Genomic DNA, 16,497 nt, shown 5'->3' with positions numbered 1-16,497 from the left:
AAACATCAAAATCATAGAGACTGCTAGCAAACGATTAATTTGTGGCGCATGCACCGGAAACTCCTTCACAACACTTGCCCTCAGCATAGAACAACAAAAACCAGTTAAAGTTGTGCCAGCATATACTGGCCAAATGGACAACTAGAAATGACCAGTTGAACGACTTTGCAAGACAAAGACAATGAATATAACGATGGAGATGATGATGATGATGATGAAGATGCTTAGGATGAGATCCTTTAAGAGAACCTGGTGACCACATTGAAGATGACGTAGAAGATGGTTTTACTGTCGCTTTGATGAATGATTATGAAGGGACTCATAAAACCAAAAAATTATGGCAAATCTCTTCTAAGAAACTTTTTTTTTTTTTGAGCTAGACCGAAAGACAGACACACAGACGTGTAGACAATGATATGCTGTCATGTTCCTCCTCTATGTTCACACGTATAAGCTTCTTTTTTATTTCTTTAGCTATAAAAAACATACCCCATAAAAAGGATATGAGAAATACATACAAATGTCATGAACCTCAGCTATAGTTGTTGGTTGTGTATATATATATATACATATATGTGTGTTAGTATGCATAAATTCGTTTTGTAGGCATAGACAATATTTCCTTGTTAAGTTGATGCCACAAAGTTTAGGGCAATCTTAAGTTTTTTTCTTCTGTCCCACTTTGTGGAGGCGCTAAGCCTTCAGTAGACGATGACACTAACCTACCTCAAGCTAAAGATTATTGAACTATTCCTGCACAAAGTGGGAACAAACATACTTCCAATTTATTTTATTTCTTTTATTTTTCTCTCTTTTTGTTTTCTAGACCAAAGAGGTGGGTGTCATAAAATGAGGATATAACAAGTAAAAGCGTACTAAGTTCGGCTAGGCCGAATCTTGGAAATCCACCACCAAAGATTCTGCTGAAAATGTATGCAAATACATTTAGTTGAAGGGCATAGTTTTATTCGACATGCCAAACTTCTGTAAACCAGGTTTACATGGGAGCTATATCAGGTTATAGACTGATTTGAACCGTATTTGGCACAGTTGTTTAAAGTCGTTCACAAATTGCGGCTTTCAGAGACTCAAGAAGTAAATCGGGAGATCGGTTTATATGGGAGCTATATTGGAATATTCACCGATTTTAACCACATGACGAATTTCAGCCGAATGGGACAAAAATTGTTAGTTGTTGGAAGTCATAACAGAAAACCACATGCAAAATTTGAGCCAAATCGGACAAAAATTGAAGCTTGTAAAGGCTCAAGAAGTCAAATCGGGAGATCAGTTTATATGGGAGCTATATCTAAATCTGAATCGATATGGCCCATTTGCAATCCCCAACGACCTACATCAATATTAAGTACATTTCAAGCGGTTAGCTTTATGCGTTCGACCGCTATCGTGATTATGACAAACGGACGAACGGACATGGCATGATCGACTCAGAATGTCGAGACGATCCAGAATATATATACTTTATGGGGTCGCAGATCAATATTTCGAAGTGTTACAAACGGAATGACTAGATCCTATGGTGGTGTGTATAATAAAAAGTAAGTAGATTGATTATATTATAAAGACCTATAAAAAAGTTGAGAGTAGGATAACATTTAGCATAAAAAGAAAACAAGTAAAAGCGTGCTAAGTTCGGCCGGGCCGAATTATATATACCCTCCACCATGGATTGCATTTGTCAAGTTCTTTTCCAGGTATCTCTTTTTATACCTTCCTCTACAGGTTGAGGTTTACTAATTTCGTCATTCTGTTTGTAACACCTCGAAATATGCGTCTAAGACCCCATAAAGCATGTGTATTCTTGATCATCATAATATATTAAGTGGAACTAGTCGAATATCCGTCCGTCTGTCTGCACGCCATTTTTCAAAGGAGTAAAGCTAGACGCTTGACATTTTGCAAATGTACTTTCTATTGTATTAGTGTAGGTCGGTTGGGTTTGTAAATGGGCCATATCGGTCAAAGTTTCGATATAGCTGTCATAATAACCGATCTTGGGTTTTGACTTATTGAGCCGCTAGAGGGCGCCATTCTCATCCGATTTGGCTCAAATTTTGCACGTGGTGTTTTAGCATCACTTCCAACAACTGTGCTAAGCATGGGGCAAATCGGTACATAACCTCATATATCTGCCATATAAACCGATCTGGGATCTTGACTTCTTGAGCCTTTAGAGGGCGCAATTCTCATCCGACTCGGAAATTATGTACAACTGCTTCTCCCATGACCTTCAATATACATGTCCAACATGTGGTTCGAATCGGACTACATTTTGATATAGCTCCAATAGCATAGCAGTTCTTACACATTACTCTTTGTTTGCCTAAAAAGATATACCGAGCAAAGAACTCGACAAATGCGATGCATGGTGGAGGGTATATAAGATTCGGCCCGGCCGAACTTAGCACACTCTTACTTGTTAGACCAACAAAGGATAAAAAATGTTTTAGAGCATAGTAGAAGTCATTTTGTAAAATTTCAGCCAATTCGAGTAAGAATTGTGTCTTTTATGTGCTCAAGAAGTAAAATAGGGAGATAGGTTTACATGGGAGCTGTCTCAGGCTATAGACCGATTCAAACCATAATTGACACGTATATTGAAGGTCATGGAAATAGTCGTTGTACCAAAAGTTCAGGCAAATCGCAAATAATTGCGACCTCTAGAGACTTAAGAAGATCCCAGATCGGTTTATATGGCAGCTATATCACTTTATGGCCCAATTTAAACCATATTTGACACAGTTGTTGGAAGCTATAACAAAAAACGTCATGCAAAATTTCAGCCCAATCGGATAAGAATTGCGCCCTCTAGAGGCTCAAGAATTGACGACCGCAGATCGGTTTATATGACAGTTATATCAGGTTATGAACCGATTTGAACCATACTAAGCACATTTGTTGAAAACCATATCAAAACACCTCATGCAAAATTTCAGCCAAATCAGCAAAGAATTGCGCCCTCTAGTGGCTCAAGGGGGGCCGACCCGCCCTAAAACCTAAAACACACATATTTTTATAAATCAGGACAATATGGGACTTAAATAAAAGGTATTTAGGATAAGAATGCGTATCTGATATCCAAATGTCGGACCAAGTGTTAGGGGGACCACCCCAACCTCAAAAACAGCCTTAAATCGGACATATTTACCGACCAAGGCATTATGGGACTCAAATGAAAGGTATTTGCTAGTAGAATACGAATCCAATATCCAAATGTGGGACCACGTTTCTGGGTGTACACCCCTTCTCCAAAACACCCCCCAAACAGGACTTATTTACTGACCAAAGGAATATGGGTCTTAAATAAAAGGAGAGTATAGAATTCGAATCTGATATCCAAATATGGGACCAAGTGTTTGGGGGGCCGCCTCTCCACAAAAACATCCTCCAAGGGGACAAATTTACGACCATAGCAATATGGAAAAGGTCTTTGAGAGTAAAGCATGAAACTGATATCAATATTCGGGTAAAGTGCCTATGGCGGCACTTCACCCCCACAACACCACCCAAATAGGAAGTATTTGCTGACTACTGCAATATGAGGCTCAAATAAGAGGGTTTTTAGAGTAGAACACGAATCCCATATATATTTTCAAGGCCAACTCACTGAGTGGCCACCCCCCCAAGCCGGTCATATTTGCCGACTATGGAAATATGGGGCTCAAATTAAAGGTTTTTGGGAGTAGACCACGTATCTGATATAAACATTGGGGACCAAATGTCTAGGGAACGTCCCACCATCATAACAACCCCCAAGTAGGACGTATTGTATTTGCTCACCAAGACAAGTTGAGTCTTCAAGATAGTGGAGCTCGATGTTCATTGTTTTAGGGGCCCATACCCCAAACTGGACATATGTGCTGACTTTTGCAATAAGGGTTTAAATGAGATTAGAAAACTAATTTGATATCCAATTTTTAGGCAATTTTTTAACTGACCATCGCAATATGGGGCTCAAATAAAGGTATTTGGGAGGAGAATACGAATTTGATATCCAAATGTAGGACCATGTATTTAGGGCATCACCCCTTCCCCAAAACACCCCCAAAGAGTAAAAAATTTCGACCATGCCAATATGTGGCTCAAATGAAATTAGAAAACGAATTTGATAACCAATTTTGGGGCCATGTATTTGGGGGACGACTCATCGTGCAAACTCCCCCATATTGCCTATGGGTTTTAAATTAATGGTATTTGAAAGAAGAGCATGATGCTAATATTTTTTCAGGGCCAAATGGACCCCATAAAGTATATATATTCATGATCGTCTTCACACTTAAAATCGATTTAGCCATGTCCGTCCCATGTCCCACTTAAATGCTTTTATTTAAAGATCCAAAATGCGCTTCTTGTTTAACATCATAAATGGAACATTAGCAGCACAAATTTAATTTGCCTTTTTCATGCAAGTAAAGTTTTCAATGAAAACACCATTTTCTGCGATTAATGCCCAATAAAATAATTGATTTTTATACCAACCACCATAGGATGGGCGGTATACTGATTTCGTCATTCTGTTTGTAACTACTCGAAATATTCGTGTGAGACCCCATAAAGTACAATATGAATATTCTTGATCGTCGCGACATTTTATGTCGATCTAGCCATGTCCGTCCATCCGTTTGTCTGTCGAAAGCACGCTAACTTCCGAAGGAGTAAAGCTAGCCTCTTGAAATTTTGCATAAATACTTCTTATTAGTGTAGGTCAGTTGGTATTGTAAATGAGCCATATCGGTTCACGTTTTGATATAACTACCATATAAACCGATCTTGGGTCTTGACTTCTTGAGCCTCTAGAGTGCCCAATTATTATCCGATTGGTATGAAATTTTGCACGACGTGTTTTGTTATGATATCCAACAACTGTGCCGAGTATGGTTCAAATCGGTTCATAACCTGATATAGCTGCCATATAAACCGATCTTGGGTCTTGACTTCTTGAGCCTCTAGAGTGCGCAATTCTTATCCGATTGGGATGAAATTTCGCACGACGTGTTTTGTTATGATATCCAACAACTGTGCCGAGTATGGTTCAAATCAGTCCATAACCTGATATAGCTGCCATATAAACCGATCTGGGGTCTTGACTTCTTGAGCCTCTAGAGTGCGCAATTCCTATCCGATTGGAATCAAATTTTGCACCACTTATTTTGTTATGATATCCAACAACTCTGCCAAGTTTGGTTCAAATCGGTTCGTTACCTGATATAGCTGCTATATAAACCGATCTTGGGTCTTGACTTCTTGAGCCTCGATTAGATTAGAATGAAATTTTGCACCACTTATTTTGTTATGATATCCAACAACTGTACCAAGTTTGGTTCAAATCGGTCCATAACCTTATATAGCTATCATATAAACCGATCTTGGGCCTTGACCTCTTGAGCCTCTAGAGTGCGCAATTCTTACCCCATAACCTGATATACCTGCCATATAAACCGATCTCGGGTCTTGACTTCTTGAGCTTCTAGTGTGCGCAATTCTTATCCGATTAGAATGAAATTTTGCACCACTTATTTCAGGTGTCTTCGTCCAAAGCGCCTGCAAGCCAATCGTTTGACCGTTAATGGTGCCTGGTGAAGCCAGTTGAGGTCTTAGTAGCAGACAACATGCTTCGACTTGATATCAACATAACAGATGTTCGATCCTTGGCGTCCACTCTAAGCTTACTCTCAGGCTCTAGATCTGCCGTTTTATTGGAAAGAGTCTCAGATCATCAAACGCCTAATGGATAACACTATCTCATCTATCCTTGGGTAACTTAAAATTTAATAACTACCAATTACCAGTTTATGAATATTCTTGAGCAATGATATAACAAAACTTCCGCTGCATTCAACGGTTCAAAAAACGGTACCTTTACTCTATGTTAACACTAACTAAATTCTACCTAAACTCTAACCTAACCCTACCTTTGCTCTACCTTAACTCTACCATAACTGTACCTTGACTTTAGTTAGCTTAACTCAACGCAACTCAACTCTACCTTAACTTAACTCTAACTTACCTCTACCTTAACTCTACCTTTACTTAACTCTAACTTACATCTACCTTAACTCTACCCTAACCCTGCCTTTGCTCTACCTTAACTCTTCCGTAACTCTCCCTTAACTCTACTTAAATTCCACCTTTACTCTAAATTGACTTCTTGTATCGTGAGTTCCCAGAATCGGTGAGAATGTTCCGTCCTTAGGCATTATCACTCGATATCTGACCACAATCTCCCAAGTTTGTATTAATAATCCCGCCATATAAAAAATACGGGTAGAAACATACGGCCGACCACTTTCGCTCTTATATCCAAGTTGTGAAAAATGTCCTTGATATTCAGAAAGATCGGCGTACTACTTCTATCGAAGTGACGTATCGGCCTCTCTTATGACTACATGGAAGTCCATATCTACCGAACAACCCTATGAGGCATGCTTATCATGTCATTTCATGATGGGCCGACTTCACCGCCCTACGTTGTACCTCACAAAAGTTCTCCGGTGTTATTCGCTAACTGACATTCCGTTTTGTTGTCTTTCGTTCAATCTTTTCTAGCCTGGCAGGGTTACTTCAAGAAATTCCTGAAGTAATACTGGAATCATAGAGCGAATCATAATACTGGAATCATAGAGATTCGCATTAACGTCGAATCTACCTCTAATGAGGTAGATTCGACGTTAATGCGATATTCTGATTGCAGACCTCCTCCTGGATGCCTGAAAAGTGTGTCTCCATCAAAAGTTCCACTAACTTCCGGTTGTTTTCGCTGTAGGCCCATTTATCCCCCTTCAAGGGCGAATGCGTGCTGGCACCCAGGTAAGAGCAATTGCCTTACTACTACTAAATTTCCCATGAATATTTCTCTAAAGAACAGCGGATACTTCTCTCATATCAAGAGGTGCAGTCCGCTTAAAGTTTAAGCTCAATGATAAGGGGCCTTCTTTTTTTTGCCGAGTCCGAAAGGAGTGCCGCATAGCGACACCACTAAGTAGAAAAGTTTTAACATGGCAGGATACCTCGCAAATGCAGATAGCATTAGGAGGCCGATACGAGTAACCACCGCTGAAAATTTTCTGATGTTCACGCCGGGATTTGAACCCAGGCGTTAGGCGTCACAGGAGGACATGCTAATCTCAGCGCCACTGATCTCATAGGATGCCTTACTAGTGTCTACCAATGTCCCGCTTCGCTTCTTTTCGTTTCTTGATGAAAATGTCCAGGCCTCATTCATTGCCTTACTTATGATTATTTTTATACCCACCACCATAGAATGGGGGGTATACTAATCTAGTCATTCCGTTTGTAGCACCTCGAAATATGTATCTGGGACCTCATAAAGCATATATATTCTGGATCGTCTCGATATTCTGATTCGATTTAGCCATGTCCGTCCGTCCATCTGTCGAAATAACGATAGCGGTCGAACGAGTAAAGCTATCTCCTTGACATTTTGCACAGATACTAAATATTCATGTAGGTTGTTAGGGATTTCAAATGGGCCACATCGGTTCAGACTTAGATATAGCTCCCATATAAACCCATCTCTTGATTTGACTTCTTGAGACCTTGGAAGCCGCAATTTTTGCCCGATTTGGCTGAATGACTTCAAACAACTGTATCTAATACGGTCCGAGTCGGTCTATAACCTGATATAACCCCATATAAACCGATCTCCTGATTTGACTTCTTGACCCTTCACTAGCCGCAATTTTTGTCCGATTTGGCTGAAATTTTGCATATAGTGTTCTGTTATAACTCTCAACAACTCTTTAGACCTAAGTTCCGCAAATACAAATTCATTTTTATACCCACCACCATAAGTTGGGGGGTATACTAATTTCGTCATTCTGTTTGTAACTACTCGAAATATTCGTCTGAGACCCCATAAAGTATATATATTCCTGATCGTCGCGACATTTTATGTCGATCGAGCCATGTCCGTCCGTCTGTCCGTCCGTCCGTCTGTCTGTCTGTCGAAAGCACGATAACTTCCGAGGGAGTAAAGCTAGCCGCTTGAAATTTTGCACAAATACCTCTTATTAGTGTAGGTCTTATTAGTGTAGGTTGGTATTGTAAATGGGCCATATCGGTCCATGTTTTGATATAGCTGCCATATAAACCGATCTTGGGTCTTGACTTCTTGAGCCTCTAGAGTGCGCAATTCTTACCCGATTGCAATGAAATTTTTCACGACATGTTTTGTTTTGATATTCAACAACTGTGCTAAGTATGGTTTAAATCGGTCCATAACCTGATATAGCTGCCATATAAACCGATCTTGGGTCTTGACTTCTTGAGCCTCTAGAGTGCGCAATTCTTATCAGATTGGAATAAAATTTTGCACGACGTGTTTTGTTACGATATACAATAACTGTGCCAAGAATGGTTCAAATCGGTTCATAACCTGATATAGCTGCCATATAAACCGACCTTGGGGTTTGACTTCTTGAGCCTCTAGAGTGCGCAATTCTTATCCGCTTTGAATGAAATTTTGCACGACGTGTTTTGTTATTATATACAATGACTGTGCCAAGTATGGTTCAAATCCGTCCATAACCTGATATGGCTGCCATATAAACCGATTTTGGGTCTTGACTTCTTGAGCCTCTAGAGTGCGCAATTCTTATCCGATTTGAATGCCTTTTTGCACGACGTGTTTTGTTATGATATCCAACAACTGTGCCAAGTGCGGCTCAAATCGGTTCATAAACTGATATAGCTGTCATATAAACAGATCTGGGGAGTTGACTTCTAGAGCCTCTAGAGTGCGCAATTCTTATCCGCTTGGAATGAAATTTTGCACGACGTGTTTTGTTATGATATCCAACAACTGTGCCAAGTATGGTTCAAATCGGTCCATAACCTCATATAGCTGCCATATAAACCGATTTTGGGGCTTGACTTCTTGAGCCTCTAGAGTGCGCAATTCTTATCCGCTTGGAATGAAATTTTGCACGACGTGTTTTGCTACGATATCCAATAACTGTGCCAAGTATGGTTCAAATCGGTCCATAACCTGATATAGCTGCCATATAAACCGATCTTGGGTCTTGACTTCTTGAGCCTCTAGAGTACGCAATTCTTATCCGATTGGAATGAAATTTTGCACGACGTGTTTTGTTGTGATATCCAATAACTGAGCGAAGTATGGTTCAAATCGGTTCATAACCTGATATATATAGTCATATAAACCGATCTTGGGTCTTGACTTCTTGAGCTTCTAGAGGGCGCAATTCCTATCCGATTTGGTTGAAAATTTTCATGAAGTATTTTATTCTTACTTTCAACAACTGTGTCAAATAAAGTTCAAATCGGTTCATAACCTGATATAGCTGCTATATAAACCGATCTTGAGTCTTGACTTCTTGAGCCTCTAGAGTGCGCAATTCTTATCCGATTAGAATGAAATTTTGCACGACGTGTTTTGTTATGATATACAACAACTGTGCCAAGTATGGTTCAAATCGGTTCATAAACTGATGTAGCTGCCATATAAACCGATCTTGGGTCTTGACTTCTTGAGCCTCTAGTGGTCGCAATTATTATCCGATTTGCCTGACATTTTGTATGACGGATTTCTCATGACCATCAACATACGTGTTTATTACGGTCTGAATCGGTCTATAGCCCGATACAGCTCCCATATAAATCGATCTCTCTGTTTTACTTCTTGAGCCCCCAAAGGGTGCAATTCTTATTCGAATTGGCTGAAATTTTATACCGGACCATATCTTGATATCGCTCTAATAGCAGAGCAAATCTTTTCTTATATCCTTTTTTGCCTAAGAAGAGATGCCGGGAGCAGAACTCGACAAATGCTATCTATGGTGGAAGGTATGTAAGATTCGGCCCGGCCGAACTTAGAACGCTTTTACTTGTTTTATTTCATTTGTCCCAACGCTTCGTCAATTTGTTGACTTCTTCAGGGGATACGTCTATTTAATTATAACATTATATTAATTTCAAGTCGTCATGAAAATATAATTAACCTACAATAAATTAGGATATATTCATATGCATTCTTTTTCGCACTCGTGTTCCTCCCAGAATTTAAATCTTAAATCGAAACTTTTCATCTTACTTGTTAAATTCCTCTCTTTCAACTAAATTTTCTAAATTTCTTTATTTTACTTTCCCTCTCAATCGAATAGAAAAATTGGAAAAATGCTAAACTAAATCAAAAGCAAAAAAAAAAACAAGAATAAGCAAAGCAACTTTTTTCATATATATACTTGCTATAAAAATATATATGCCAGCAGTGGTGAAATATATATTCCAGATACACAATTCCATGCTATGAACAGCATTTGGGAGAAAACCCACTAAAAAATTTATACCCATTTAAGCTATTTCTTTTTCCCACATGCACAAAACCTCCAAATGCAGAATAGTAATAGAACCCCTAACTACCCCCAGCCATACCCATAAGCCATCGGCAACAAAACTCACTTTATGGAGCATACGAATTCCCCAAAAACAACAAAGCACCAACATCCAAACTTTACCATGCAACTATAAAAACTATTTTCAAGTCATAAATTTCAACAAAACCTACAAAACTGCCAACCCCAATGCGACAAAAGCAGCTCCAATACCAATGCCAATGCCATCATTACCACCATCAACAGCAAAATCACTACCACTTACATTCGTACCAGTGAGTGGTGGTGGTGTAACCTTGTCCCAGAGACATATACGAATAGACACTCTCCAAACTAAAACTAACTCCAAAGATTTTTTTCCAGTCTGTTTTTCCTGGGACAAGGTCAACTATTGGCAGACAGACGGAAAAAAACTTAACAAATTCCTCTGTTCCACATACTTTTGCAACTCCTGTGGACATTAGAGCAACAAAAACAACATCATCAACATCTATTTCATCTCACTTCTCACCCCACTAATGCCTGCCGATACTTTCCTAAAAGAGAGTACTAAACATTCGGACACGCAGGCTGTAATATGTTGTGGTGGTGGACTGGGAACAATTGGTAGCTAGGCCTTTCTAAAACCTTGCCTCTAAATGTATATATCCATGTTATTTTTATTTTATTCTTCCGGGAGAGGGAGTTGGGTAGGTGCAGTATCCATTTGGCACCACACTTGAACCTATTCACCGAAAAATTTTTCATTCATAAAAATTCTAAAATTCGCCAAAAAAAAAAAAAACCTAAAATTCTAAACACATTGGCAATGCAGCAAAACAAAAACATGCAGGCAGCGAGCTCCATATGCATGCATCCTTTGGTCATACTACACCACTCCACTTGGTTGCGAGCTGCATGCCATGGTGTTGGATGGCTTAGAGATATTGCATTAGAATACAGGCTCTGATTTTGGCTCGGCCAACGCTTCCCAATGGAGGTAGAACTCCTGGATTTTAGTTTTTTTTCCACCAAGTGGCGGGTGGTGCCAAAATATAAAATTGTGTCGATGCTGAGCTCTGTCATGGCCAGTGTATGATGAAACTCACTTCCTTGCAATGGCTGGTTGTGTTGTTTAGTCTTTTTCCCGGCGCTGCCTTTGGCAAAGAGGGTGTCTGCATTACTACGCGCAAAACAATGTTTTCGCCTTGTGTAGCTGCACATTTCATGCACAAAATTCTGGCTGCATGAGTGCACTTTTTCCACGATGTCTATCACCATGCTTACTAGCTGCTTGAACACTTGAACAACATTTTGTCGTCTCTTTGGCAGTGCTTGACCGGAGTTTGCAGAGTTTGCAACATAGGGTTTGAGGTCTTTTGGATTTGTAGAAAACAAAAACGAAAAATAGAGTTTTTATGTGCGAATATTGAATTTGGTGGCGTTGTACATGGTGAATTTGAATGAAGATAAGACAAAGATTTTGAAAGGAGGTCAAATTGTTTGTGTGATTCACAAATAGTTAAACATTTGGAAATTTTGGAAGCAAAATTTGGAATCTTCTCTAAGAATTAAAATAGGAAAAATAAAGCATTCCTCAAAAGCATTAATGAATTGTCACAGGAACTGATATTATACGGTAGGAACCGATGGATTACCGCATATAACGAAACCTTAGGATCCAACACTAAATAATGTTAATAAAACCTGCTTAAGATCACCGGGTGAGAACTAAGTAATAAAATCTCTGCACTTCGAAAAGTATACCAGTAAGGAAAGGCTTAAGTCGGGCTCAACCGACTATATAACACCATACACCACCGAGTCTACCGAATACTTATAATAAATAAAGGGTGAGTTTTAAGCTTTTTGGCAACGTTTCGTGTTTTCTTTCACTGACAAATATTTTCAGTTTGATCTATAATTTAAACATGAATAGTCTTACAAACGAACAACGCTCGCAAATTATTGCATTTTATTATCAACAAAGAAAGTTCAGAAAGTTAAAGAAGGTTCAAATTGTGTTCACCGACGAAGCTCTTTTTTGGCTCAATGGGTACGTAAATCAGCAGAATTGTCGATTTGGGAGTGAAGATAAGCCTGCAAGAGCTACCAATGCATTCAGAAACAAGTAAAAGCGTGCTAAGTTCGGCCGGGCCGAATCTTATATACCCTCCACCATGGATTGCATTTGTCAAGTTCTTTTCCCGGCATCTCTTCTTAGGCAAAATAGGATATAAGAAAAGATTTGCTCTGCTATTAGAGCGATATCAAGATATGGTCCGGTTTGGACGACAATTAAATTATATGTTGGAGACCTGTGTAAAATGACAGCCAATTCGAATAAGAATTGCGCCCATTGGGGGCTCAAGAAGTACAAAAGAGAGATCGATTTATATGGGAGCTGTATCGGGCTATAGACCGATTCAGACCATAATAAATACGTATGTTGATGGTCATGAGAGGATCCGTCGTACAAAATTTCAGGCAAATCGGATAAGAATTGCGCACTCTAGAGGCTCAAGAAGTCAAGACCCAAGATCGGGTTATATGGCAGCTATATCAGGTTATGGACCCATTTGAACCATACTTGACACAGTTGTTGGATATCATAACAAAACACGTCGTGCCAAAATTCATTCAAATTGGATAAGAATTGCGCACTCCAGAGGCTCAAGAAGTCAAGACCCAAGATCGGTTTATATGGCAGCTATATCAGGTTATGAACCGATTTGAACCATACTTGGCACAGTTGTTGGATATCATAGCAAAACACGTCGTGCGAAATTTCATTCCAATCGGGTAAGAATTGCGCACTCTAGAGGCTTAAGAAGTCAAGACCCAAGATCGGTTTATATGGCAGCTATAAAAAAACTTGGACCGATATGGCCCATTTATAATACCAACCAACCTACACTAACAAGAAGTATTTGTGCAAAATTTCAAGCAGCTAGCTTTACTCCTTGGGAAGTTAGCGTGCTTTCGACAGACGGACGGACGGACAGACGGACGGACGGACAGACGGACGGACAGACGGACGGACGGACAGACGGACGGACGGACAGACGGACGGACAGACGGACGGACGGACAGACGGACGGACGGACAGACGGACGGACGGACGGACGGACAGACGGACGGACGGACAGACGGACGGACGGACAGACGGACGGACGGACAGACGGACGGACATGGCTAGATCAACATAAAATGTCACGACGATCAAGATGGGGTCTCAGACGAATATTTCGAGTAGTTACAAACTGAATGACGAAATTAGTATACCCCCATCCTATGGTGGAGGGTATAAAAATCACAGTTTGTTGGGGTTTATGGGCTGGTGGCATCATTGGACCGTACTTGATGATGATGCAAATCGTAACGTAACTGTGAATGGTGAGCGCTACTGTGAGGTGATATTTAACTTTTTTTTTCTGCCCAAAATGCAAGAGCTTGACTTGCATGATATGTGGTTACAACAAGACGGTGCGACATGCCATACAGCACGCGTAACAGTGGACTTATTGAGTGGCGAGATCGGTGAACATTTTATTTCACGTTCGGGACCGGATCATTGAGGCGCAGTCACGGCAAACATTTCTACGAAATAATCTTCAAACATTAAATTATATGGACCGTACCATCGATTCAAATAAAGATTTCATGCGATTTTTATACCCTCCACCATAAGATGGGGGGTATACTAATTTCGTCATTCTGATTGTAACTACTCGAAATATTAGTCTGAGACCCCATAAAGTATATATATATTCTTGATCGTCGTGAAATTTTCCGTCCGTCCGTCCGTCTGTCTGTCGGAAGCACGCTAACTTCCGAAGGAGTAAAGCTAGCCGCTTGAAATTTTGCACACATACTTCTTGTTAGTATAGGTCGGTTGGTATTGTAAATGGGCCATATCGGTCTATGTTTTGATATAGCTGCCATATAAACCGATCTTGGGTCTTGACTTCTTGAGCCTCTAGAGTGGGCAATTCTTAACCAATTTGAATGAATTTTGGCACGTAGTATTTTGTTATGATATCCAACAACTGTGCCAAGTATGGTTCAAATCGGTTCATAACCTGATATAGCTGTCATATAAACAGATCTGGGGACTTGACTTCTTGAGCTTCTAGAGGGCGCAATTCCTATCCGATTTGGCTGAAATTTTGCAAGACGTTTTTTATTGTTACTTTCAACAACTATGTCAAATAAGGTACAAGTCGGTTCACAACCTGATATAGCTGCCATATAAACCGATCTGGGATCTTGACTTCTTGAGTCTGTAGAGGTCGCAATTATTATCCGATTTGCCTGAAATTTTGTACGATGGATTCTCTCATGACCGTTAACATACGTGTTTATTATGGTCTGAATTGGTCTATAGGCCGATACAGCTCCCATATAAATCGAACTTAACGCCTTTTTATATGTTTCTGGATGCATTGGTCGCTCTTGCAATGCTGCTGGCTGAACGTCACTCCAAAATCGACAATTCTGCTTATTTTATTACCCACTACCTGACCCGGGCCCGCTCCGCTGTGCCTTCTTTTACTTTATATGGAACAAAATTTTCCTTTAAATATTTATTTCCGACAATTAAAGAGCTTTTAGTGAAATACCCTGCTACGAAAATAGTAAATCGCTTGACTAACAGTTTAACAATATAAGTGCCTTCATCTGAATCCCATATTAGTTTTTTTGGTCTACGAATCTAAGTTTGGATGTAAGCTGTACTCCATTCTTAAATTAATTTTTTTTTCAGCCCGATATTCTCATGATATCTGATTTAGGGGTATTTTCGGGGGTGAGGTAGTCCCCCAGGCACTTTGCCCTGAAAAAATATCAGCATCGTGCTATGCTTTCAAATACCAATAATTTAAACACCATATTGCCATTGGTTTAAGGGAGTTTACACGATGAGGCGACCCCAAAAACGCGGCTCCAATATTGGTTATCAAATTCTTTTTCTAATCTCAAATACCTTTCATTTGAGCCACATATTGGCCTGGTCGAAAAATGTTTACCCTTTGGGAGTGTTTTGAGGAAGGGGTGATGCCTTTAATACATGGTCCTACATTTGGATATCAAATTCGTATTCTACTCCCAAATATCTTTATTTGAGCCCCATATTGCGATGGTCAGTAAAAAATTGCTGTTTGTGGTGTATTTTGGGACCTCCAGAAAATTGGTCCGAAAGTGGGTTTACATTTTTGCTCCACATTGACATGGTCGGTAAAAATGCCCGATGATGGTCCCCCAAACACTAAGCCCGGAAAATCATCAGCAACGTGCTCTATTCTCATATATCTATAAATCATTTATTTGAACCCCATATTGCCATTGGCCTCAAAATTGAATATCAAATTCGTTTTCTAATCTCATTTAAACTCCTTATTGCAAAAGTCAGCAAATATATCCAGTTTGGGGTATGGGCCCTAAAAACAACGAATATCGAGCTCCTATTTGGGGTTGTTATGGTGGTGGGACGTTCCCTAGACAGTTGGTCCCCAATGTTGATATCAGATACGTGGTCTACTCCCAATAACATTTAATTTGACCCCATATTTCCATAGTCGGCTAACATGAACGGCTTGGGGTTATTTTGGGGATGGGCGGCCACTCAGTAAGTTGGCATTGAAAATATATATGGGATTCGTGTTCTACTCTAAAAACCCTCTTATTTGAGGCTCATATTGCAATAGTCAGCAAATACTTCCTATTTGGGTGGTGTTGTGGGGTTGGGGTGGCCCCATAGGCACTTTACCCGAATATTGATATCAGATTTGTGCTTCATTCCCAAAGACCTTGCATTTGAGCCCCATATTGCTATGGTCGTAAATTTGTCCCCTTGAGGGATGTTTTTGGGGAGAGACGGCTCCCCAATCACTTGGTCCCATATTTGGATATCAGATTCGAATTCTTTACTTAAATAGTCAGTTGAGCTTCTTTACATCTGACGTGTTTCTAATGGATCTCCCTCCAAATACTCTTTGTGCGAAGTGCTTCAAGGCTTTGAACGGGAAGTTCATAGCATGCCACATTTGCAGAGCTAAGCTACACTTCTTTTGTGCCAACGTCGATACTAATATTGGCGAATTATTTGTTAAAAATTCAAATATTG

The sequence above is a fragment of the Stomoxys calcitrans genome, chromosome 1, assembly GCF_963082655.1.
Source record: "Stomoxys calcitrans chromosome 1, idStoCalc2.1, whole genome shotgun sequence".
Taxonomy (NCBI): domain Eukaryota; kingdom Metazoa; phylum Arthropoda; class Insecta; order Diptera; family Muscidae; genus Stomoxys; species Stomoxys calcitrans.
Note: the sequence above shows the minus strand (reverse complement) of the source record.